Below are 24,673 nucleotides of genomic sequence, written 5' to 3' on the forward strand. Positions count from 1 at the left end.
ATGGGGCACTATCACTACAGTACACAGCACTTGGGAAGGGGTAGAGAGGTTGGGGGCTGGGCGCTGTACACAAGACCCTGCTGTGCACTGAATAGGGACTGTCTACAAATCTGCTTGAGCAGACACAGTCATTAGAACAATTGAGCAGAGAGTAGGAAGCTTTTTTTCTCTGTGCCCAGACTCTTCCAGCATCACTACAGTATATGGGGAGGGGTAGAAAGGCTGGGGGTAGAACAGCGCTGTACACAAGACCTTGCTGAACACTTAATAGGGACTGTATATAAATCTTTCGCTTCAAGACTTTGTATTATTCCTTTTCAATAACTGAGCAGTTGCAGTCATTAGAACAATTGTGCAGAGAGCAATTTTTCTCTCCTTGCCCTTAATTGTCAGTCTCTCAGGATGGGGCCCCCTGTGGCTTCTGGGCCCCCCTGCAGCTGCATCCCTTGCATGGTCTATTGTTACGCCCCTGCTGCTGGATCTCAGCTGGTGTGACAAAAAGGATGTCTGTCTCCTGAGCCCAGTCCATGACACCTCGACTGTCACCATGAGGACAAGAGGCGGTAAAGGCATTCAGAAACCTCAGGTCATGGTGGATTATAGAGCCAACTAGGCGATAACTTTTTACCCTGCAGTAAGTAAGTAACAAAAAGAAATACTACAAAAAGATCTTTCGCCATCTCCTGGAACAAAGCTTGTTGAATGCCTACATCCTCCACAAGCAGGGCAGTGACAGGCCAGTAACACATGCTGACTTCATCTGGAAGATGTGTGAGTGCATCTGCTTCAAATACCAGACCTCGGCAGATGCCAGAGTTGGGCGATGTGACTTCTACATACTGAACCCGGAGCACCTCACTGGCTGTCACTTCATGGAATATATTTTGCCCACTCCCCCCAAAAATGCGCCAAACAGGACATTTGCTGTATGCTGCAAAAGTTCGTAAGGAATCCCGATTCTACTGCCCTGATTGTAATGTTGCCCTCTGTGCCGTTACCTGTTTTAACCACTTTACCCCCGCGCGTACATAATTCTCCGCCCCTTTTTCCATCCTTTAAAAACCAGGGACGGAGAAACACGTACTTTCCGCGTTCCCGACGCTGCCCGCGCTCCCGCTCGTAAACACGCCGCCCGCCGCTAGTAAACACGCCGCCGCCCGCTCGCCCAGAGATCAATGAACGGGAAAATCCATTCCCGTTCGTTGATCTAAGCCCCGCAATGATCAGCTGCTCTCCTATGGGCAGCGCGATCATTGTGAGAAAAAACTCACGTGTCCAGCCTCCTTATTCTTCCTCCAAGCTTCCGGAAGGAAGCTTGGAGGTCGCATTAAAACAAAAAGTTACTGTGGTCATCTTGTGGCCAAATAGTAAACTACACCCTACACATTTTTCACATACAAATAAATGACTTTTACACATAAAATTAACTCATTACCTCCCACACTCCCCATTTTTTTTTTTTTTTGTAATTAAAAAAAAATTAAAAAATTTACAATTAAAAAAAAATACATAAATAGTTACCTTAGGGACTGAACTTTTTAAATATTTATGTCAAGAGGGTATAACACTGTTACTTTATAAACTATGGGCTTGTAATTAGGGATGGACGCAAAACTGAAAAAAATGCACCTTTATTTCCAAATAAAATATTGGCGCCAAACATTGTGATAGGGACATAATTTAAATGGTTTTATAACCGGGACAAAAGGGCAAATACGTTTCATGGGTTTTAATTACAGTAGCATGCATTATTTAAAAACTATAATGGCCGAAAACTGAAAAATAATTATTTTTTTCCCCACATTTTTCCTATTTTCCCATTAAAACACATTTAGAAAAAAATAATTCTTGGCATAATGTCCCACCTAAAGAAAGCCTAATTGGTGGCGAAAAAAACAAGATATAGTTCATTTCATTGCGATAAGTAATAATAAAGTTATAGACGAATGAATGGAAGGAGCGCTGAAAGGTGAAAATTGCTCTGGTGCTCAGGGGGTAAAACCCCTCAGTGGTGAAGTGGTTAAAATATACCATACACGGCATGGGAGGTGTATTAGGTGTACATATGTACATACTGCATAATAATCTGGTGCCTTATTTGTACAGTTTCACTATTTTTTCAGTTTATTGATACATTTAATTAATGCAACAATTTTGTATTCCAGTCTTTTATTTATAAGCAGGACGTCTAACAGGCTTTTATTCTGATATATTTTGGTGAGTTAAGACTTAAGAATTGGAGGCCTAAAATTCTTGAAAAAAATGTACCGCTCTTAGACCCATAAATCCAGACAGAAATGCACTGCCAGGGAGGTAAATGTAGGTTATAGGCTTAATTGTTGAACATGTTGTTAAGTGGATTTGTACATAACACAAAAGGAATGCTCACTCCCAGACAGCACTCTGCCACTTATTTATAGTCCACAGACTGCCAGTCAGCCAATAAGAAGTGCAAATACATTACACCTAGTCTGCAGTACTTAATTAAGCAGAGGCTGAGCAATTCAGCCAAATGTTGGAGAGGGCTTCAGTTGCATATAGACAAGGGCTATATGACCAGCAGGGGGCACCAGCGTACAGGAATCTCCCTCCTATCTGCCCCCCTCCTAACTAAACTGCATAGGGAGCTGCAAATGAAGTTTAAAATATGTAAACACTAGTGCACATGACAGGTGGGGGCCCCAAGCACTGCCACTACTTGGGACCCCCAAACCAGCATTTAACACAATAGGGGAGCGCAGGCGAGCCCACGAGCTGCCACCACCAGGAACTCACCCTGAACTGTCATGTGCATTAGTGTTTGCATATTTTAAACTTTATTTGAAGCTCCCTATGCAGTTTAGTTAGGAGGTGGGCAGATGAGAGAGAGATTGCTGAATGCTGGAGCCCCCTGCTGGCCACATAGCCCTTGTCTATATGCGACTGAAGCCCTCTCCAATGTTTGGCTGAATTGCTCAGCCTCTGCTTAATTAAGTATTGCAGACTAGGTGTAATTTATTTGCACTTCTTACATATAAGTGGCAGAGTGCTGTATGGGAGTGAGCATTCCTTTTGTGTCTGGTAAGTTGAAGGAATGGTGGGGGCGAGTTCCTGGTGGTGGCAGCTCCCAGCCTTGCCTGCACTCCCCTATTGTGATACATGTTGGTTTGGGGGTCCCGAGTAGTGGCAGTGCTCAGGGCCCCCGCCTGTCATGTGCACTAGTGTTTGCATATTTTAAATGTTATGTGGATTAGTATACAGTTCTAAGTTCACATGAATTTTAGTTTAAGAACTGTTTTTCAGCTCCTATAAGCACCTAGAAGAAATTGGGACTTTTTGCAAAATGATTTTTCTTTATGCAATCAGCTACTGTATGTATTATTTTTAACATATACAGTACATAGCAAGAAATGTCCTCTATCCTCTAGTGGTCTCCAAATGTGCTTTTCAACAATAGGCATCATTTTCAAGTGGAAACTCAACAAAGATACAATAAAATGGCACTGGAGAAAAGTTTCAGTTTCCTGGACCTTGTGTGTCCTTTACTGTTATGAAAATGAACCTCACCGTCATTGTGGAATCTAATGAATACCAACCCGCACTTTCAGTTATGCTGCTATCAAAAGAAACTACACAATCTACAAACATACACTTCTATTGTGTCCAATCAAAGAACTGTAAAGAGTTTGATATGCTTTTCTGTGTCGAAAGAATAGATGGTATGGAAATCCCATTAAAGCAGTTACTTGGCTTCAGTGATATATTTCAGCAAACTAATATGCAAGCTTTAATGTATTATAAAGTTTCTGCTCATCCATCCTTCTCTTCAAATGTTACTGCAGCCATCTTTGGAAGTCAGGTTCTCTTATGTTCAGTTTTTATCACTTCATTTCATGCACTTCCTTTATGACCTACTGCTGAACTGGACTATAATGAGTACAGATGAGAGAAGGATTGCAATTCCCCCAGATGTGAAGAGACCAAAAAGCCTAAAGGTGATCAAACAGGGACTATTTACAAAAATGTCTAACTACAAAAGAGCCTTTTTTTCTATAGCAATGAATTTGAACGTATCCACATCTAGTGTACAACTCCATGCTGTTCAATATATATCTATTCAATGTAAAGTGTGTTTATACATGTATGCTTGTATGTGCATATGAAGTGTAAGGTTGGGGAGGGCTTTTCCAATACCCCTTATAGCATGTCTCCAGCCTCTAAAACAACATTTAATAGAGGTAAGGTAGATCCAGCCGTAACCACTTAGCAGCAAGCCACCGCATTAAAATGTCCTGCTGGAGCCTCTTAACGGCTCCAGGACATTTTAATGCTTCACTCGGCCCCGCCGCTACCAAGTACGCATGCACGCCTGCTGCTTGTACCCATCAGGACACAGAGATCCATGATTGGGGTTCCCCTAACTAATCACAATGCCTGGAATGAATGGACATGACTCAGAACAGGGGCCATGTCCATTCATGATACAGGAAGCATCAAAAGTATGTACCATGTAGAAAAAAAAATGAATACTTCCTGTAAATAAGGATAGTGTTTGCAACACCATCTAGTGGTGATAAAGTAAAAATACACACACATATGTTTATTATTTAAAAAATACTATAATTAATCCCTTCCACTTCCAAAGCCTCCCCCGTCCCCTCCCCCCAAAAAAGCATTAAAAAATGCCTAAATAGTTGCCTTAATATGTTTGTCATGAGGTTATATTTACTATTATTTTACTATGTAAGGGCTTTTAATTATGGAAAGGACACCCCCCCCCCCCCAGAAAAATGACACCTATATTTCCAAATAAAATATTGTTGCCATACATTGTGATAGGGACATATTTTAAACTGTGTAATAACCGGGATGAATGGACAAATACAATACATGGGGTTTAATTATGGTAGCATGTTTTGTGCTAAAACTATAATGGTTGAAATCTGACAATTATTATTTTACATTTTTTCATACTATTCCCGTTAAAATGCATTTGGAATAAAATAACGCTTACCGGTACTAAAATTTCCTACCCAAAGAAAGCCTAATTGGTGTTGAAAAAAACAAGGTATAGATCATTTTGTTGTAATAAGTAGTAATAAGGTTATTGGCAAATAAAAGGAAGGAGCACTGACAGGTGCTACTTGATAGCCAAACTCTATGTGCTACTAAGAGACACCCCACCATACCATCCCACTGATATTGCCAACAACCAAACCATTGTACCCAAAACACTCAGTAAGGAGTGCCAAAGCCACAGATTTCATTGCACCCAGTATACCAGAATGGACTGTGCACCCAATTGCAAAACAGCCCTCAGAAGGGTGTACTGAAGCACTAAGCATTGAATGGACCTGTCTGCAACAGCTAAAGTGTAACAAGGTGTCAGCGAGAGCACAAATATCTGATTAAGTGGTGATCTGCAGTATCACCACTAATGCAGATATATATTGACAAAAGTAATCAGTATCTTACTGATAGTAGATCAGCGGAAGGCTCACTAACACAATCAGTACTTTAATAAGAGTGTCATCACAGGTGATTAATGCACAGTATACAGGAGTACTCCTATGTGATAGCCCCCTGGCTGTAGGGACTATCACCAATAGAATGGTTGTACAGGCAAGGTCGGTAAGGATCGGTCAGCAGCAGTACAAAATCGTATGGCTAATCGTAGTCAAAGAGGAAGCTGAGGTCGGCAACGGGTCGGACAGATAAGGTACAGAATCAGGAGGCACAAATCAGAGTCAGAGGTACAGGCAGGAAATCGGCAACAGATCAGATAGCTAAGTACAGAATCAGGAGGCAAAATTGGAGTCAGAAATACGAGCAGTGGGTCATACACAATAAATCAACAATGATATTCAGTTATAATTATAGCTATCAAAGGTCTGAGCGCTAACACGTAGTATTCGCAACAGCAGACGAGGAGCAACTGGCAGCCAGATCCTTTTATGCTGGGAACACTCTGCAGAGTCGTCCAGACGCCCAGTCAATCAGGCAGCTAGCTGGAGTCAGCTGACCGGCGAGTCAGCTGACTCCCCTTCTTGTAGCATAAAGGTCCTGCTGCTGGGCGCGCGTACGCGTAGCCCTTACCCTGTGTGCGGCCGAAGGACCTGGCTGTGACAGCGTGGCAGGGACCGCCTCCGACTGAGATGCGGAAGCGACAGACATGCCGCTCTCAGCCGCGGCGGTATCCCGCCGCATGTTACATAAAGTGCACTGTGTGCACACACTGAACCGCAATATCACAAGATCAAAACACAGCCTTTAGAAGAGCTCTTGGGGTTATGCAGATGGTGTATTGGTACCGTAGCATCAAGAAACTGCACTGGGGACACAGAACACAGGCCTAACTAATGCTTTCCCTAATAGCAGTACAGCTCTGTCCCTAGTCTCCTTAACAGCACCGTCAGAGTGGTGCTGTAAAATGGCTTTCTGATAGGTGGGACGGGACAGTCCAGGTGGGAGGGATAGCTGATTGGCTGCCATGTGTCTGCTGACTCTGGGGTGAGGGGTCAATTTTTGGCTCCATTATAATGTATAGGGGGCAAATCGAGCACGCCATATGTTTGGGAATAGACGAGAACATGCGTTGGTCACCATTAACTATTTGCCTGGTGAACCATTTGGGCCATCTCTATTTCAGTCATCCCTGTAGTGTATTCCAGCTTTACAGTGTTTCCGTTAATGTATTTCAGCATTTTCTGAAATGTAGAACTCATGCACTGGTCACACACATTAACACACACATCGTTTACACATGCATGCACACATTTTTGCTTTTGCACATATGGGCCTTAATTCACTAAAGCGTGATAACTCAGTTATCATGCCTAAAAGCTTTGCACATACAAACTTGGCTGCTAAGTAGTTTGCCCATGCAAAGTTGTTGCTGTTAGCACGTGCAAAGTGTTGCTGTTAGCACGTGCAAAGTGGCTTTTCACTGGCGTGCTAACACTTAGCACACTTTTGTGAATCAAGCCCATAGCTTTCTTACTGCTTAAGCAAAATCTAATATACCCTACAATTGAACTTTTTAACCCTAAAATACATTATGGCATAACATTTTTACCTCTAGTTCTTAATTTATCATTTTATGATGTGCACAAATTTAGACCTTATTGTACACTGCAATTTTAGCACTTTTAGCTTTTTATAGGTAGTTTGGCTCTTGTTAAACAGTAGTTTATACTGCCCCCTTTTATACAGTAACTTATGCTATTCATGTTTAAGATGTTCACAATATTTTTTTAATTATTCACATATTAATACTATTTTGTGAGCAGGTTAACATTTATCAATGATTAGCAATGTTTCATTATTATTCATTCTTTTTGGTAGTAGTACTTCTAGTAATGCAATTATTATCTCTATACATAATTTGCAAGTGTCCCTGCATCTATCCCTGTGCCAGTGCTTTTTTGCACTGCGCATGTGCAGGGACAGACGCAGAGACACTGCCAAGAGCAGGAGGAGGACGGGGGCCAGAAGGGGCGGGCGTGTGTTCGCGCACGGCAGGTGCGTGGTGGGCGGCGCACACATGCGCACGGCGGATTAGTGACAGACCTAGCACATTTTTAAATAGGCTAAGGTCACTAGTCTTTTGATAAAATATCATATAACAACTATTGACGTTATCATTATTAAACTATTTTTATTTTTTACCGCCACTTAAGATAATATACATTTTTTAGCTTATCACCATGTTTATACATTTCAAGCCATGTAAGTTTAACCACTTGAGGACCCACCCTTTACCCCCCCCTTAAGGACCAGCGCTGTTTGTTGGGATCTGTGCTGGGTGGGCTCTGCAGCCCCCAGCACAGATCAGCGGGCACGCAGAGCGATCAGATCGCCCCCCTTTTTTCCCCCCTATGGGGATGATGTGCAGGGGGGGTCTGATCGCTCTGGTGGGCAGGCTTGTTGCGGGGGGGGGCACCTTAAAGCCCCCCTCCGCGGCGAAATTCCCCCCTCCCTCTCCTACCTGCTCATCCCCGGGGATCGGGGCTGCACAGGACGCTATCCGTCCTGTGCAGCCAGTGACAGGACGTCCCCTGTCACATGGCGGCAATCCCCGGCCGCTGATTGGCCAGGGATCGCCGATCTGCCTTACGGCGCTGCTACGCAGCAGCGCCGTACAATGTAAACAAAGCGGATTATTTCTGCTTGTGTTTACATTTAGCCTTCGAGCCGCCATCGGCAGCCTGCAGGCTATTCACGGAGCCCCCCGCCGTGAATTGACAGGAAGCAGCCGCTCGCGCGAGCGGCTGCTTCCTGATTAATTAGCCTGCAGCCGGCGACGCAGAACTGCGTCGCTGGTCCTGCAGCTGCCACTTTGCCGACGCACGGTATAAGCGTGCGGTTGGCAAGTGGTTAAACCTAACAAGTTATACTTACTTCAATACCTGCCAGTGAAATATTAATATGGTACTCGGTGTGTGTGTGTGTGTGTGTGTTTCACTTACCTGGGGCTTCTGCCAGCCCCCTGCAGCTGCCCTGTGCCTGCGATGTCACTAAGTGTCCCTTCAGTCCCCCGCAGTGACCCTCTTCTGGTCAGACGATTGGCGAGTCAATGATCCACTGCACATGCACTGCCATGTGGGTCCTCGATCATGCTCCTGTGCACAGGAGCATTCTGAGCATGCGCAGTAGAGATTTTTCATACTGCGCATGTGCAAAGTTCTCCCATGTACAGGAGCATGATTAGGAGGTGCACAGACTGGGGCCACATATTAAATCAGAACTAAGGAGCTGCGGGGGAACTGGAGTATTGTTCAGTGATGCCACAGCCACAACTGGAGTATTGTTCAGTGATGCCACAGCCTGAACTGCTGCAGTGCTTACGCACTCCTGTGCCATCCTGAATTGCTGCAGTGCTTACGCACTCCTGTGCCATGCAACAATCTGAGCCCCGCATACACTAATCTGAGCCTCCCGGGTTGCCGTATTGCGCTGACCTCCTGTATAGCTGGACCACATCCCCTTGCTGTCTCTTGAGGTCGTGCTCTCTTGTGCCATATCACATATCCCCCCCCCCCCCCCCCCGAGAAATGCCGCACATAGACACCCTGTCCAGAGAGGAGCTCCTAAAGTGGGACCCCCTCGCCAAAGATCCACCCCATGCCAGGGATCCCCCTACAGACTCTCCCCTGTGGAAGGCAGTCAGCGCGTACATCACCCACCTGGTCAGGGTCACCGAATTCTCCAAAAGTAAACGCCGCCACAGAGGGAGAAGGGCAGGAGCCCGGGTGAGACTCAAGAGGAAGGGCATACGCTCTCCCATCCCTGCCATCCTGCTAGGGAACGTCTGCTCACTCCCAAACAAGGTTGACGAACTGCTCCTACTAATTGGCAGTAAGCCCTCGATCGGCAGCTGCACCCCTGTTCTCTGCTTCACCGAGACCTGGCTAAATGACGGCATTCCTGACAACTCCATTGCGGTGCCAGGCTATGACCTCCTCCGCGCGGACCGTGACCAAGCACTGTCTGGGAAGAAAAGAGGGGGCGGTATATGCTTCTACGTTAACTCCACCTGGTGCTCCAGCACCACCACCCTAAGTATAATCTGCACCCCTGACGTAGAGAGTTTATAGTCATTAACTGCAGGCCTCAGTATTCCCCCAGGGAGTTCACTTCTATTGTTCTCTTTGGGGTCTATATTCCCCCTGACGCAAACACAAAGAACGCCCTGAGTGTACAGCATCACCAAGTGGAAAACTGCCTTCCCAGAGGCCCTCTTCATCATTCTGGGAGACTTTAACAGCGCAAACCTGCGTCTGGAGATGCCCCGCTTCAAGCAACACATCTCCTGCCCCACCAGGAACCGCAACACCCTGGACCATTGTTACACGACCCTTAAGAACGCGTACAAGGCAACTCAAGGCGCAGCACTGGGGAACTCCGACCACAGCCTAATCCACCTGATCCCCACCTACAGAAGGCACCTGGAAACGACAAAGCCCGCCACAAAGACTGTTAAAAGGTGGACAGCCGAGGCTAAGATGGAGCTACAGGCCTGCTTCGAATGCACCGACTGGTCGGCACTAGAAGCACCCTCCCTGGAGGAATGGGCAGAGAACATCACCTCCTACATCAGCTTTTGCGAGGAAATGTGTGTCCCTACAAAGACCTTCAAGATCTTCCCGAACAACAAGCCGTGGTTCAACAGCAAGCTGCGCCGCCTCCGGAAAGTCAAGGAGGTGGCGCACAAGCACGGCACCCCTGATGAGTTCAGGGATGCAAAGAACGCCCTACATCGTGAACTACGTGCTGCAAAGAGGGCCTACTCTGACAAGCTGGGTCACTACCTCCAGTCAAACAATCCACGCGAGGTGTGGAAAGGCCTCAGAGCAGCTACGAACCTCAAACCGCCCCCCCAGCATGCGACCCCCAGCACCTCACTATCCGAGGAACTAAATAAGTTTTATGGTCGGTTTGAAAACAGTCCCAAGCAGCTTGCTAACGCTGCACCCTCGACAACGCTCTCCCCGAAGGTCCAAGTTGACCTAGCGCTAGTAGCAGTCCAGGAAGAAGATGTTCTCCATCACCTCCGCAGACTTAATGTCAGGAAAGCTGCCGGCTCAGACGGCATATCACCAACTTGCCTGAGGACTTGCGCAGACCAGCTGGCCCCCACGCTCACCTCCCTTTTTAACAGGTCCCTGGTGGAAGGTAGTGTCCCCTCCTGTCTTAAGAGGTCCACAATCATACCGGTCCCAAAAAAGCCAGGCAACACAGAATACAACAACTTCAGACCTGTGGCCCTCACCCCCATAGTCATGAAGATCCTAGAACGTCTGGTTCTGGCCCACCTGAAACGCCTTGCCAGCCCCCTCCTTGATCCACATCAGTTTGCATACAGGGCAAATAGGTCCGTGGATGATGCCATCAACATCAGCCTGGCATACATCACGGAACATCTCGAAAGACCAAACTCCTACGCCAGGATCCTGTTTTTGGACTTCAGCTCTGCATTCAATACAATCTGCCCAAACATACTGATCGACAACCTGTCTCATCTTGGAGTTGACACCACACTCTGCGCATGGGTAAAAGACTTCCTCTCAAATAGGACGCAACAGGTGAAGCTTGGCAACTGCTTCTCCAGTGTGAGCACTACCAACACTGGGGCTCCACAGGGGTGTGTACTGTCCCCTCTGCTGTTCTCATTGTACACCAACAACTGTACCTCCTCCGACGACTCCGTAAAGGTCATTAAATTTGCGGACGATACCACTATCATTGGGCTCATCGGAGAGGCGGGGGAACATGATTATCGCAGCGAGATAGAGAGAATCTGCAGATGGTGCGAGGGAAACAAACCTGTCCTTAATGCAGCGAAAACAGTGGAACTGATCTTGGACTTTAGGAGACACCCCCCCCCCCCACACACACAACAACCAATCTCTATCAACGAGATTGAAGTGTCCAGGGTTTCCAGCGTTAGGTTCCTGGGAACTACCCTAACGAGCGACCTAAGGTGGGCGCAGAATACCACCAAAATCCAGAAGAAGGCTCAGCAGAGACTATTCTTCCTGCGCCAATTGAAAAAATTTGGTATGCCTCAGGAGCTGCTGTCCAGCTTCTACACTGCCACCATTGAAACTACCCTCTGCTCCGCCATTATCGTGTGGTATGCAAGAGCAACCGCCAGCGATAAGTATAAGCTCCAAAGAGTTATCAGCTCAGCGGAAAGGACCATTGGCTCTCCCCTGCCACCTCTAGACCTCCTCTACACCACCAGAATGAAAACAAGGGCTAACAAGATCTCCCAGGACCTGTCCCACCCAGGCTGCCGCTTCTTTGAGCTCCTCCCATCGGGCCGTCGTTACAGGACCATCCGCCCGAGGACTAACAGGCGTAGGGACACCTTTTTTTCCCCAAGCAGCCCTCCTGCTGAATTCCGGCCTCTCGTCGGTACTCTAGGTGTGGTACGAAGTTACTTATCCCTGAGCGGCACAATATCCAAAACCGGAGGTTTCCGGTAAGAGCAAAGCACATATTGAACTGCATCGACCGTCTAAAACTGTGTGTTACTGCATGTCTTGCTTATCTTGCTTGTATTATATGTTATTGTCGTATGCCTGTCTTGCTTGCACTATGGCTATTGTCTTATGCCAATCTCTGTCCTTGCTATGTTGCCACTGCCATGTGAACCACAACCAATTCCGGGTACGACCTCGGTCGCACTTGGCGAAATAATAAATAATAATAATAATAAATAAAGGCGGCTGCAGGGTGCTGATCGAAGCCCCAGGTAAATAAAACTCTTTTTTTTGGTCAGTTTAGGTTCACTTTAACCCCTGAAACAACTCTGGGTGCCCGCTAAGCAAACTGTGAGCACCTACTATTAGTAGCCATAGTTCACATTTCTGGTAGCCCCGGTGCTGGCTACACTAACACAACATTTGTATCCACCTCTTTTAGCTGTTCCATTTTCATGGAACAACACTTTCTGAGGTATGACACTTTGATACAATGTAAAGTAGTCAGTGTACAGCTTGTAAATTTGTAAACAGTTTAAATTTGTTGCCCCAACAAAATAACTCAACACACAGCGATTAATGTCTACACCCCTTAGTGAACAATGTTAAAATTAGGCCCAAAGTGTCAATATTTTGTGTTCTCACTACAAGCTGTGATCTTAGGGATCGGATTCTTGCAATATAGGATTCCATATTAGCTGTAGAAAACCATGGTTTATCGGAGACTTTAAATACAGAGTTTATTTTTAAGAGATATTTCTAAAAGCACAATACCGAGGGTTTAGAGAAATATTTTGTTTGTGTTCCAGAAGGCCATAGAGCAACTTATCAGCTCAAATGTGCCGACATACAGGTAGTAGCAGGGTAAACAGAAAACAATCCTCTGAGGAACAGACAACAGTTCTTTCCCAGAATTTAGGGTACAGACCACCGGAAGCTCCAATTCTGGAATAGGTCACAGGGCACATGCAGTAAGGACTGTGCCTGCCACACCATCACATGCTCCGACAGCCATTTGCAGGCGTGGCATGTGATGGACAGTGGTCTCCAACCCCAAGGGGGGGGGATCCCAAGTTAACCCTTGGCTGGCAGTTTATAAGAGGCTGCCCGGCTATAGAAAGCACTTCTAACTTACTTCTAATTTTGTGAAACTTCTTGTATCTTTACTCCAGCTTTACTTCACCTGGTACATATGCACATATGCGATATTTGTCTTAGGGTAACAAAACATAGAGTATTCTTAGGATGAACCTGAGCTATTCGCTAGGATTGGACTCAAGAGCTATGAAACACAAGATGAATTTCAGATTCCTGCTTTGCTGAGGCACCCTTAAAGATGTATGCCTGCATTTCTGCTGCTATATACCTGTATTGCCAAATAAATCTAATTAGTCTGATTTGAAGATGTCTGTGAGTCGAACACAGTGAATCTAGCGCTGGAGACTTGGGCGCAGTCGGCGCCACCATAGGCCATAATAGGAATTACGGCTATAGCAGCGCACAGGGAGTAACTTCGGCGCTGTCAGAAGATGGAGCTGAAGTTACTTTTAAAACACTGTAATTTGCCTTCCAGCAATTGCTGGAAGCCAAGTTATTTAATTCCCCACCATCCATGGCGGCCTGGAGGGGGAATAGTATTTAACAAGGCCGGGAACTTGTGCGGCAGCAGGATCAGCCATATACCAGCTGTATCCTGTGCTCAAGTCTCCTGCCCCGATATCTCTTGTACGCCTGTGAGTTCCCTCCATTGTCTGCTGCTGTAAGAATGTACTGATGGTGCCAAACAGTGATGTAACCCCTAACAAGCACCAATTACATTTTTACACCCACTGTTATTTCCAGGCACTGACTTAAAGAGAAACTCCGACCAAGAATTGAACTTTAGCCCAATCAGTAGCTGATACCCTCTTTTACATGAGAAATCTATTCCTTTTCACAAACAGACCACCAGGGGGCACTGTATGGCTGATAATGTGGTGAAACCCCTCCCACAAGAAACAAGAAAAATACGTACTCTTGGCAGTTTCCTGTCTGTGAATCTTTCTGCATTGTGGGAAACTGCCAAAAATCATGCAGCAGCTACATCACCTGCCAACAGTAAAAATGTCACCATGTAATAAATGTCAGAATGTAAATCAGGGATTTAAAAGATTTTACAATGGACAAACACTGACTAAATTATTTATACATAATTATTGTAAAAATGAAGCACTTTTTTATTACATTATTTTCACTGGAGTTCCTCTGTAAAGAGAAACCATAACCAAGGCTTGAACTTCATCGCAATCAGTTGCTGATACCCCCTTTCCCAAGATAAATCTTTACCTTTTCTCAAACGGATCATCAGGGGGCTCTGTATGGTTGATATCCTGGTGAAACCCCTCTCACAGTGGAATATTAGCACCAGGGTGCTGACATCCACTGTGGGAGCCTTGTTGCATTGTGGGGAATGACATCTGTTTCCAACTGCCAAAAATGCATCATGTCTTTCCACAGACATCACCTACCAGCAGTAAAACATGTTGCCGTGTGATAAATGTCAGAATGTAAATCAGGGAGGGGAAAGATGTTACACTTGGCAAACACTGACTAAATCATTTGTAAATCATGTAAAAAATAAGCACTTTTTTCCTCTTAAACTCTCTTGGGCATGTTCACTGTAGGCTGTAGCGCATATATATATAATATATATATATATATATATATATATATATATACAGTGGGTTGCAAAAGTATTCAGCCCCCTTAAAGTTTTCCACATTTTGTCACATTACTGCCACAAACATGCAACGATTTTTTTGGGAATTCCACGTGAAAGACCAATACAAAGTGGTGTACACGTGAGAAGTGGAACGAAACTCATACATCATTCCAAATATTTTTTACAAATAAATAACTGCAAAGTGGGGTGTGCGTAATTATTCGGCCCCCTGAGTCAATACTTTGTAGAACCACCTTCTGCTGCAATTACAGCTGCCAGTCTTTTAGGGTATGTCTCTACCAGCTTTGCACATCTAGAGACTGAAATCCTTGCCCATTCCTCTTTGCAAAACAGCTCCAGCTCAGTCAGATTAGATGGACAGAGTTTGTGAACAGCAGTTTTCAGATCTTGCTACAGATTCTCGATTGGATTTAGACCTGGACTTTGACTGGGCCATTCTAACACATAGATATGTTTTGTTTTAAAACATTCCATTCTTGCCCTGGCTTTATGTTTAGGGTCTTTGTCCTGCTGGAAGGTGAACCTCCACCCCAGTCTCAAGTCTTTTGCAGTCTTCAAGATGTTTTCTTCCAAGATTGCCCTGTATATGGCTCCATCCATCTTCCTATCAACTCTGACGAGCTTCCCTGTCCCTGCTGAAGAGATGCCCCCCCCCCCCGAGCATGATGCTGCCACCACCATATTTGACAGTGGGGATGGTGTGTTCAGAGTGATGTGCAGTGTTAGTTTTCTGCCACACATAGCGTTTTGCATTTTGGCCAAAAAGTTCCATTTTGGTCTCATCTGACCAGAGCACCTTCTTCCACATGGTTGCTATGTCCCCCACATGGCTTGTGGCAAACTGCAAATGGGACTTCTTATGCTTTCTGTTAACAATGCCTTTCTTCTTGCCACTCTTCCATAAAGGCCAACTTTGTACAGTGCATGACTAATAGTTGTCCTATGGACAGAGTCTCCCACCTGAGCTGTAGATCTCTGCAGCTCGTCCAGAGTCACCATGGGCCTCTTGACTGTATTTCTGATCAGCACTCTCCTTGTTCGGCCTGTGAGTTTAGGTGGATGGCCTTGTCTTGGTAGGTTTACAGTTGTGCCATACTCCTTCCATTTCTGAATGGTCGCTTGAACAGTGCTCTGTGGGATGTTCAAGGCTTTGGAAATCTTTTTGTAGCCTAAGCCTGCTTTAAATTTCTCAATAACTTTATCCCTGACCTGTCTGGTGTGTTCTTTGGACTTCACTGTGTTGTTGCTCCCAATATTCTCTTAGACAACCTCTGAGGCCCTCACAGAGCAGCTGTATTTGTACTGACATTAGATTACACACAGGTGCACTCTATTTAGTCATTATCACTCATCAGGCAATGCCCCTCAGATCAAAGGGGGCCGAATAATTATGCACACACTACTTTGCAGTTATTTATTTGTAAAAAAATGTTTGCAATCATCTATGATTTTCGTTCCACTTCTCACGTGTACACCACTTTGTATTGGTCTTTCATGTGGAGTTCCAATAAAATTGATTCATGTTTGTGGCAGTAATATGACAAAATGTGGAAAACTTCAAGGGGGCTGAATACTTTTGCAACCCACTGTATATATACATATATATATATATATATATATATATATATATATATATATATATATATATATATATATATATATATATATATATATATATATATATATATATATATATATATATATATATAGTGGGCGCTGTACCTGAGGAAGCAAACATAGACCCATAAAACACTACTTACGTACCAATAAAGCCTTCTTTATTATCAACAGTATCAACAGTAATTGGAAGTCCTTTCTAGCACCTTTGAACAGTGGGTGCAGGTATCCCCCAATGTCCCCCAACTGGTTGTTAGTGGTCAGGCTTGTTGTACAATCATGTACAATAATCACTGTTATTTTCCAGCGCAGCTCACCAAAACTTGCTATCACTTATCTCCCTCCATCCTCTCTACGTGGCAGAATGCCTACTAAGCAGATTATCGAGCAGTGTGTTTGCACAGAAACAGTTTGCCAGTCTGCCTAAAACTATTGGGTATAGCATTTAGCAGTGGTGTAGCAATAGAAGAGGATGCAAAGTTAGCGGCTGCACCGGGGCCCTTGGACCAGAAGGGACCATCAAGGGCCCTCCTTTAACTACTGTATTAGCTCTTCATTGGTTCTATGTTGGTAATAATCTCCTCTATATGTACTTTGAATAGTGGTAATCATTAGCAAACTATTCTCCTCCTCCTGCTTACAACTCTGTCACTGCAGCTGTTTTTGGCAGATTTTGGTGCTCCATATTAATTGCTTTAGAGGTGCCCAATGTAAAACTGTGTATAATAATGTGTGACTGTGGTGAGGACATTAGCGTGTAAGCTCCAGGGCCTGGCCGAGGTAGAGGTGAGAGAGTCCCCAGCCTCAAAGCGCAGTGTAGGAGGGGAGGCACAACTCACTCAGCTATCATTCCCCTATTTTGTTTGAAGCAGAGATAAAAAAAAGGCATAAATGGGAGTGACTGCAACCTAGATAACTGGAGATTAAGGTGCTGGGGGGGGGGGGGGGGCTTTGGGGCCCTTGGTCACTTCTCTAATTGCAGTCAGTGTGTGATGGCTGGGGTGGGAGGGATGGAGGGGCAAGCACCTTGTCCTGGCTCAGTGCAATAGGCTTTAATCAAGAAAAAATAGTTGTTGCAGTGTTGCGCCTAAATCTAAATCAGCAGCTGAGTCTGAACGTTGGGTTTCCCACTCCCAAGAGGTAAAGCTTAAACAAATCAAAATAACAGACTGCGCTTAAATGAATGTATTAAATATAAAAAGACACTAGTAGTCAGCGTCGGACTGACCCACCGAACTACCGACGTAAAATTCGGTAGGCCGCCTTTAAGTGATGTGACGTCATCAGTCACATGACCAGAGGGCCCCCCTCTCTCCTATCCTGGCAGCTGGGCCTGCACCAGTGAGATTACAGCCAGGCAAATTGACAAGCCAGCTGCTGCGCTTGGAAAACGAACGCACCTCTCTGCATCGAAACCCGGAGTTCAAGTATTCAGCCTGTCCCTCTCCTGTTTCCCTGAGCGCTGATTGGCTGAGAGTGCCCTCTGACACACTGCTCCGCCCACCCTCTGTGCTCTCTCGTTTCCATAGTTGAGGCGGCAGATTTGAGCTGCGGACGGTTATCATCAATCTCAGGTTAGCTGTTCATGTGAAGCATCCCCCTCCTCTCAAACAGCACACTGGTGCCTTCAGCCTGGCCAGACAGCTTATCTCCTGCATTCCATCTTCTCTCCTGGTAAGGGGGGGAGCTGAGGGGGCAGGGGCGGATATACAGCGTGCAGCCGCACAGGGGCCCTTCATGTTCAATTTCTTCAGGGCCCATTAAGAATGGTGATTAGTACTAGTAACTTTATTTTTTAAATTTTCCACCCGCAGCCGCTCGCTGCCTGCACCGCACGATTGGAGGTCAGTGGTCATGGTCACATCCATCACAGACAGTCAGGGTACTGCGCTACTTCCTACCCTTCATTTGGTGCCCCTCCCCCGTCATTCCGGCTGCAGTGACTGTCTGAAGAGCGGCAAGTTTGTATGTGTGTAAACACGTAGCCACTAGATTATCCAGCAATGGATCTGTCCATCACTGGCATGCAGGAGGAGTAAAGAAACATGAACAGTGGTTATCTTACTTCAGATGGCATTCCGTTCCTCGGTTGCATCCAGGTGACTTCTGTTTTCATGCTTCAGCAGTCAGGCATTGCCTATGATCTCTGTCCGTGTGATAGATGTTAGTTTCTCTCCCCCCTCCTGGTGCTGATTTTAGGAGCCATGTAGTAAAAGTTTGGCAGGGAGGAGGGGGTTGGGAGGTTACACGGTGCTCTGCTTGCAGGTCTCTGTATTGGAAATGTGCATGCTGCAGGGACTAGGCAGATCCTCTTTCTTCTTGTTTGCCCATAGGTATGCATAGTCCTTCTTTACAGCATTACACATCCTCTAATGCTAGGCACACATGATGCAATTTTCTGACAGATTAACTGTCAGATCTTCTATTTCCAACAGCTCCAATCTGATTTCCGATTGATTTTTCATAGAAGTGAATGGAAAATCGATTGGAAACCAGATCGGACTTGTTGCAAATAGTCGATCTGAGTAAATCTGTCTGAAAATTGCATTGTGTGTACCTAGCATAACTCTGAACTTTCTCTATTACAAATTCTCCATATACTTAAATACTATCTGTAAATGGGTTAATTTTGAGTATCTGTGAGTTCATTGTATGGCACAGCAACATCTGTGCGCAGTACCCACTTGCCTGGGGCATGGTGTTGTCGCCTTTGACTCAGTCTGGACTGTCACTTGAGTCAGTCTGTTCCGCTCCTTGGCCAGCCAGCCTATCAGCCACTGTCCGATCATCCCAGGAACAGCCCAGCAGTGCAGCGGAGGTGCCACTTGCAGATGTGCGCCCTTGCCATCACAACAGACAGGAAGGTACACTATGAGTACTAACTCATCCCTAATTTAAAAAAACAACAACAGCCAACTGGTCCAGTAAGCTTTAACTCAGAGAAGGTAGGCATTTTCTGGCTCCCAAGAGACTGGGAGCTGCAGTTCCCACACTTTTAAGCTGGCCATACACTAGGCCGATTCCCCGCTGATCGACAGCAGATTCGATCACTGGGATCGAATCTGCTGTCACATCGTTCACGCTACACGTTAAATTTTGATCTATTTCATCCCAAAATAGATCGATCCAGTCGATCGCTCCGTGCGGGAAATTACCGTTGATCGACCGCGGGTAGAGAGCGCATCGCTAGCGGCGTTCGAGTGCCCGGCGACCGCCGCAATACAGCTGCAATACATTACCTGCTCCGCCGGCGCGACTCCCCAGGTCTCCGCTGTCTTCTTCTTCTCCGCTCTGGTCTCCGGCATGCTTCACTTCTTCCTGTCCCGGCAGGAAGTTTAAACAGTAGAGGGCGCTCTACTGTTTAAACTTCCCCCAGACATGAAGAAGTGAAGCATGCCGGAGACCAGAGCGGAGAAGAAGACAGCAGAGACCTGGGGAGTCGTGCCGGCGGAGCAGGTAATGTATGTGGGGGAGGGGCGGGTGGCAGCCAGCACCACCACAGATTGTGAACGGTTTCAGGCTGAAATCAATTCACAATCTGTTTGCAGTAAAGGCAGCCATACGATCCCTCTCTGATCAGATTCGATCAGAGAGGGATCTATCTGTTGGCAGGGCCGGATTTAGGCCTAAGCCATGGCCTAGGGCACCACAGGAGCAAGGGCACCAAAGCAGCAGGCTGAACTTTTGCAGCATTTGCAAACTTGCAAATACTGCAATCCACGGAGATCAGGCGAGTGCCTGGCCATGGTACTCTGCTGCTAGCTGCCTGTGCAGAGGCCATCTTGCTCTCTGTGCACGTTTGCATTGTGGCCTGCGACTATGGACTTGGGCAGCATTGGAGACCGAGGTAAATAGGATGCTTCGGCACTGGAGATGAGCTGAGAAATGAGTGACATTGATGGCTGCTGCGGTGTGAAGGCAAGCTGGCTACCTATACTGAAAGGGTAAAAGTGGAAAAAGGAGGCTTTAAAGATTAGTATAGATAGCTAGCTGGCTATCTATACTAGAGGGAAAGGGGGGAGGATTCATCTGGCTACCTATACTGGGGGGGTGGGGGTCATCAGGTTACCTATACTAGAGGAAAAGGGGGAGGGGTCATCTGGCTACCTATACTGAAGGGGGGCGGCTGGTGACAGCGGCCTTGGGCGGTAAAGAGTACAAATCCGGCCCTGTCTGTTGGTCGAATCTGATGGCAAATCAACCAGTGTATGGCTACCCTTAGGTGCTGAGGCATCCTGAGATGGGACTGGTTCTGCTTTACAAAAGAAGTGAAAGGCCTACGTGTTATAACACTGGGCACAGGGTGAGACAAAGTACTGCTCACCCTGCTGCCACTCAAATTCCCGGTGGCGTTAAATACTATTCCCCCTCCGAGTCATAGCAACTCAGAGGGAGAAGTAATTTGGGGTCTGTCGATTGCCGGAACCCATAATTACATTTGCACGGGTGCGCAGTATAGTATTAGCACCAAGTGCCGAAACCACCTGCTTTAAGTGAAAAGGCTTATTGTTGTTGCGATAGGTGCGTGCTGTGGCCTCAGAGCCCCCTTTCTTTTACCACTGCAGCCTGTGGCCAAACGTGTCCTTGTCTCCTGCACAGCCCAGCCATGTCCTCCTGCCCATTGCGGAACAGGTTGTTGAGTGATCATTAAAGAGAACCTGTAACGACAAAAAGTTCCCTTGGGGGTACTCACCTCGGTAGGGGGGAAGCCTCAGGGTCCCAATGAGTTGCAGGCAATCCAGTGCTGGCTCCCCCGAAGTGTTTTCCGCAATCCTGGCCCGACAAGCCTGACAAGGCTTGCTATATTTACCTTCCCTGGCTCCAGCGGGGGTGCTGTTGCGGCTCTCATGACGGAGATAGGCGTAAATAGCCGATCTCCGTCGGGTCTGCTCTACTGCGCAGGAGCAGGAGACTTGCGCCTGCCCAGTAGAGCGGCCCAACAGTGATTGGCTATTTCTGCCTATCTCCGAGCGGAGAGCCGATACTGTGCCTGCGCTGGCAAATATTTACATCCACGCCATTCGGAGGGCCGGAGCGAGACCGCCGCGGGACACAGGAAGACGGGGGAAGCCTCGATAGGATCCGGAGGCTTCCTCCACCCGAGGTGAGTACCCCCCAGGGGAACATTTTGTCATTACAGGGTTTCTTTAAAGGACACATCCGAGGACCTTCTAAATAAAAAAAAAAAAAAAAAAAAAAACAACACTTACCTGGGGCTTCCTTTAGCCCCTGCCAGCCGTCCTGTACCCACGCAGCAGATCCGCTCTATGCTGGTGGTCTGGGGTCTCTTGTGGCGCAATAGAGAGAGTGACCAGGGGGACGGTTGTTGCTTGGTGTGTGGCCTGGAATCTGGAGGCCAAAGAGGCAGGAGTCAGGACTCAGAGAAGGAGATGACATTTGTGTGGGCAACTGGGGGAAGTTGCTGTCTGGTGGTGTCTGGCTGTCAGCCATGGTTGGGTGGTGGACTTGGGTATATCTCTATACTGGGGACACCTATATACCTGCCTACCTAAACTGGAAAATCTGCCGGCTGCCGTTAATCTGATTGCATTTTGTGGGGATATCTGCTGCCAATCTGCATTTTGTGGGGGTATCTGCTGCCAATCTAATTGCATTTTGTGGGGGTATCTGCCGCCAATCTGACTGCAGTTTGTGGGGGTATCTGCTGCCAATCTGATTGCATTTTGTCGGAAAATCTGCTGCCGTTTGACTACTTGATGAATTATCATGAGGCATGTAACTACTTGATTATTTTATCTAAAATGTATCTGGTCAGACCTAATTTCCGTGAATAACACCGCTAATTATTTTGTGGGGGGGTTTAAGTCTGCCCATGACCCGTGATGACCACGCCGATGTTCCAGTGCGTGGTGACACAGTTATTTTTGCTGCGGCGCGCTGAGTGCGCCGCATGTGGACATATTCCTGTTGGAGACTGTCCTCAGAAGTGCTCACAATCTATTCTCTACCATAAAATCATGCAAAATTTCTAGAGTACATGTGTATGTGAGCCCAAAATGGGGGGGGGGGGGGGCGCGGGCGCAGGCTGGAACTTTCTTGGTGGGCCCAGGCTGGAACTTTCTTGGTGGGCCCTTAGTGTCCCAGTCCGACCCTGCTAGTAGTGTGTCAGCAATAGATCATAAACTTTATATCATAATTTAATAGGTACTAAGTACCTGTACTGCAGTAGGGAAAAATGGCCATAAAATGTAAAAAAATATGTAAAATAACATAAAATAGAATCATAGGCATAAGTATTCCCATCCCCTTATGGGAATACATATGCCTATGATTCTATTTTATTTTATTTTACATATTTTTAATTTCAAGAGTTTATCTAAGTTTATATGAGGGGTCATGTATCTCATGTGTTGGTTTGATGAAACAACACTTTTTTATAAAGGAATATTCTAAAAATAAATTAGTTCTGTTGAACTGTTAAATACACCTGCAAAATAAACTTTTCTTTATTCATTCTGCTGTGTAGGTGACAAGGCTTAGTTACACATTAATATCAAGAGCAGATAGTGCTTTACTGTAATATGAAAACAACCTTCTATTTCTGAGACATTGCATGGGCGTGAATCTTAAACATAAAGAAATGTGTGATCTCACAACACACCTCTTAGTGTATGAATATAACATCGCTTACAAACCCTTGTTTGGTACGTTTCATTTTTCAATTTATATAAAATAGTTTTGTCTGTAGCATGTTTACTTTATATAAAAACTCAAAACATCTCAGTACCACAATTGATAACACGTTAACAGTCCAACCTGCAAAATACAGTATGTCTGTCAGCTGAAATAAGTAGTTATTTCATATCTATCTGCTCAGTCTTTTTTTTTTTTTTTTTAGACTGCTATGAATGATGATAGAGATTTTACCCTGAAGTATATAATCTAAAATGCAGCTGGAAGACTTTGATGTTACCCGAAGCTCACAGACTAAAGCATCATCTGCACTTTGAACAAACTGATCCTAGAAAACTGGCTGATTTATGTTTAATAGAAATCTGACGACCCTCATTATCTCTTCAGCTGCATCACAGCAAAACAGAAGCAATAAAAATCAGCTTTTCCTAGTCCAGATTACCTGATTTTATTCCGACAAGCAAAAGCAAAATATTCCAGCACTCCAGCATATATCAATGCTATTGTTGGAACGTGGAAGCAAGAGATTTGCATAGACCTGGTTTTAGTACATTGAACCTCTGGTGAAGTAGTCTGGCATCATTACACTCATGTTGCAATTTCCTATTCTATTTTTTTATTTTTTGTAAGGTCACAGTTACATACAATGTCACATTCTAATATGCTATTTTATATTTACTGGAAGTTATAAAGCATTTGTTGAAAAAAAAAAATGAATCTTAAATAAACCAGAAGCTGTAGCTTTTTGTCTCAACCAGTACAAGTATCCTGCCAGAACTATAAGGTAAATGTGAGAAAACGCGGAAAAGCCGCCGCGTGTACTGACAGCAAGGCGGCTGATTCCGCGTCCAATGCGGCGGTCTGCACTGCGGAAGCGTGCATCTAGTGGCATGGCAGAACGCGGAAAAGCCGCCGCATGTACTGACAGCAAGGCGGCTGGTTCCGCGTCCAGTGCGGCGGTTTGCACACAGCAGCGTGCAGCTGGTGTGGCTGAGCCTGTTAGTTCACACAGGTTTAGGGCTACGCACGGTCGCGCCAGAAGTCAGGACCTTTATGCCAGCAGGAGATGTGTCAGCTGATCAGGTTGATCAGCTGATTCCTGCTGGACTCCTGATTGGCTGAGTGGTTCGGGCGGGGCGGCAGAGTCCTGCAACTATATATACAGCTTGCTTGTCAGTTGCTGGTTGTCTGCCGTTGCGATCACTACGTGGAAGCACTCAGACCTTAGTCAGATCCAACAGTGTGTTTGAACCAGGAGGACCTGGGAATTCACACTGAGCCAGATTACTTGTGTTATTATTCTGTTATACATCAGACTAGTTCCAGGGTGTAGAGACCATGGACTTCACACCCAAGACTAGGGAACTTGTGTTATTATTCTGTTATACATCAGACTAGTTCCAGGGTGTAGAGACCACGGACCTCACATCCAAGACTAGGCATTGTTTGATATTTGTTATGACCTATTGCTTTCCTGACTATCCCTCTGCTTTCTGATTCGGTACCATGCATATCTGATATCTTGTTGCCAAACCCTGCCTGACTTGGATACCGAATCAGCCTTCTGTCTTTGTACTTTATCTGTCTGTGTGTTGCCGACCTGGCTTGCCCGACTTCGAGAGCTATCTCTCTCCACCTAAGAGATAGTCTCCTAGATCAGTCAGTGACATCCACCTTCAGGTGTCACTCACTCTCTGGTCCTTCCTACCTTCAG

General features: G+C 45.9%; 1 long non-coding RNA gene across 1 annotated transcript in view; it reads left to right on the forward strand.

The window, feature by feature from the left end:
- The window catches only part of LOC137544489 (uncharacterized), a 74,636-nt gene extending 50,949 nt beyond the window's left edge, over positions 1-23,687 (forward strand). Inside the window, exon 2 of the long non-coding RNA XR_011025881.1 lies at positions 23,165-23,687. This is a non-coding gene — a long non-coding RNA (uncharacterized lncRNA). The remainder of the gene's footprint in view (positions 1-23,164) is intronic.
- Positions 23,688-24,673: the final 986 nt, after the last annotated feature.

This window comes from Hyperolius riggenbachi, chromosome 2 (assembly GCF_040937935.1).
Source record: "Hyperolius riggenbachi isolate aHypRig1 chromosome 2, aHypRig1.pri, whole genome shotgun sequence".
In the NCBI taxonomy this organism is placed as follows: Eukaryota; Metazoa; Chordata; class Amphibia; order Anura; family Hyperoliidae; genus Hyperolius; species Hyperolius riggenbachi.